The following is a 2,792-nucleotide window of genomic DNA, read 5'->3' on the forward strand; positions in this document are numbered from 1 at the left end:
ATTACCCATGTTATTACCCTGAACTTGATAGTAAGACTCTATTTCTGGAAACCTCATACCTGGGTCACGGAACATGGAGAAAGAAAGCTGGTAATGGCCTGTAATTTCTCCTCTACCAGAATCTGCTACACAGGCTGGTAGAGGAGAAAAGTCATCAACAATCTTACTCAGCTGTGAATCTGCCAGTATGGTCATGACTGACTTGGCATTTTTGGTATCTTAGATGTTACAGAGGTAATCAATGGATTTCAGATTGGATTTAGGGCTTTCTCCATGGCATAGAACTCGTGCTTGGTACTGTAAAACTGGCCATGAGCCCACAAATGGGTACATCATAGGCATTAGTGGAGATCTTACTACTTTTTTTTTGTGAAACATATAATATCAAACTGCCTTCTAAATACTTATCTGTATACCAATCGATTACTGCAGCTCTCAAGCCTTATCTTGAAAGCTTATTTCAGCAGTGAACAGCAGTTAATAGAGAGACATGTCAGAGTGCAAAGAATGAGTGACTCTGGGGTGTTCAACTTTAAAGGGGACATCTGTGCTATACCTACTGCTCTTATAGCTCAGGGAATATTGTGGATGATGGGACAGAAATATTGCAAGTCAGATTGGGGAGGGCTATTGTGAAGCAGTGTCTTCTAGGAATGACAGGGTCATCACTTTCATGAACTCCTCACAGCATCTTGCACAAGACAAAGCAAGCCACAATTTCAGCACAGATGAGAGGAGAGTTCATGACGTCTCACCCCTTCTTGAGGAGCTTTCATAGTTAAAAGACTACCAGAGTAGGGAGACTGAGTGTTCTTTAGGAAAGTGGCACCTTGTAGCTTGCCCACGCCAGTGGGTTGTGCTGCCCCATTCACATACAGAAATTATTGATAGGAGTCAATGGGTTGTGGAAAGTATTCAAGTTGAGAGGGAGTGTGGCAAGTGAATTCTGAGAGGACTTATGGGGGAGTAGAGGAAAGATATGACCAAAATACATTTTATGTGTGTGTATAAAATTCTCAACGTATTAAAAGTTCATAAGACAGAACAACTATAAACTTGAATTTTTCTTCTTTCTTGTTTTAAAATAATAGTGTAAGACAAAGAACTTAGTAATTGTTAAACAAGTGTGTGTGGAATTGATGGACAATTAATAAATTGGCAAACAACAAGTTATTAGCTTAGAATTTATATTTTGTATGGGAACTGAATCCAAAGTATTTAGCATGCGAGCCGGGTGTTCCACCAGTGAGGAGCTATATTTTTGGCTTTTAATTACTTATTTACTTAATTAGTTTTTTGGTAATAAAATGACTTCTTAACAAATGGAGAACACAGATGAGAATTTATCTTTCTCATTTATCCTAATCTTGGAAGGTCATACTGCCAAACAAATAAAAACCCGGACATCAGAAGCCTCTTGAAGATGATTCCAGCCTCAACATGCTATTGCTGAATCAAACAGAGGTGACCCCAGCCTCATTCATTCTCAATGGGATCCCAGGCCTGGAAGACATGCATGTCTGGATTTCCTTCCCATTCTGTTCTATGTATGCAGTAGCTGTGGTGGGGAACTGTGGACTCCTCTACCTCATCTTCTTTGAGGATTCCCTTCACAGGTCCATGTATTACTTCTTGGCTATGTTATCCTTGACCAGCCTTGTCATGTGCACCGCTTCAATCCCCCAAACTCTCTGCATCTTCTGGTACTACCTTAAGGAAATCAGCTTTAGTGACCGTCTGGTCCAGATGTTCTTCATTCATACTGTCCCAGGGATGGAGTCTGGGGTGCTAATGCTGATGGCTCTGGACCGCTATGTAGCAGTTTGCTATCCCCTGTGCTATTCCACCGTCCTCACCAACCCTGTTATTGCAAAAGCTGGCCGTGCTACTTTCTTGAGAGCAGTGGTGCTCATTATTCCTTTGATTTTCATCACAAAGCAACTCCCCTACTGCAGAGGCAATATGATATACCATACCTAAAGTGACCAGTTATCTGTAGCCAACGTCTCCTGAGGGAATATCAAGGTCAATATTGTCTCTGGTTTGATGACTGCCCTCTTGATTGGGGGCTTTGACATCCTGTGCATCACAGTCTCCTACACCAGGATCCTGAGGGCGGTGGTCAGCCTGTCCTCAGCAGATGCTTGGCAGAAGGCCTTCAGCACCTGCACTGCCCGCATCTGTGCCATCGTTTTCTCCTACGGCCCAGCCTTCTTTTGTTTCTTTTTAAACCGATTTGGGGACCATGTAATCCATCCATCTTGCCTCATCATTGTGGCTAATATTTATCTGCTTTTGCCTCCCACTATGAACCCTGATGTCTATGGAGTGAAAACCAAGCAGATAAGAGACTGTGTCATAAGGATTCTCTCGGGGTCTAAGGCTGAAAAGCACAGTTGTCAGGAGAAGGAGTGAAGAGGGAGGCGAGTCAAGAGAACACAGGATGTTTAAATACAAACCCCATATGTCCTCGGGGTGAATTCTTCTTTTCTTTTTTCCCATTTTCACTTTTGTAATTAAGAATTTTTTTCATTTTACACACCAATCAGAGATCCCCCACTTCCCTCCTCCTGCCCTCCAGCCTTCCCCCCCAACCGACCCCCCCATAACCCCCACAAAAGAAGGCAAGGCTTCCCACAGGGCGGCACATCCAGTAGAGGCAAGTCCAAGCCCGTCCCCCTGCCTCAAGGCTGCACCAGGAGGCATCCCATCAGGAGTCCAGTTGTGTTGAATTCTTGGTCCCCAGCTGGATATACTATTTGGGTGCATTTTGGAAACTTTTCAAAGTAGGG

At 43.5% G+C, this 2,792-nt stretch overlaps 1 pseudogene; it reads left to right on the forward strand.

Annotated features, from left to right (window-relative positions):
- Positions 1–1,440: 1,440 nt before the first annotated feature.
- LOC118576880 lies at positions 1,441–2,415 on the forward strand (annotated as a pseudogene).
- Positions 2,416–2,792: the final 377 nt, after the last annotated feature.

This window comes from Onychomys torridus, chromosome 1 (assembly GCF_903995425.1).
Source record: "Onychomys torridus chromosome 1, mOncTor1.1, whole genome shotgun sequence".
NCBI classification, from domain to species: Eukaryota; Metazoa; Chordata; class Mammalia; order Rodentia; family Cricetidae; genus Onychomys; species Onychomys torridus.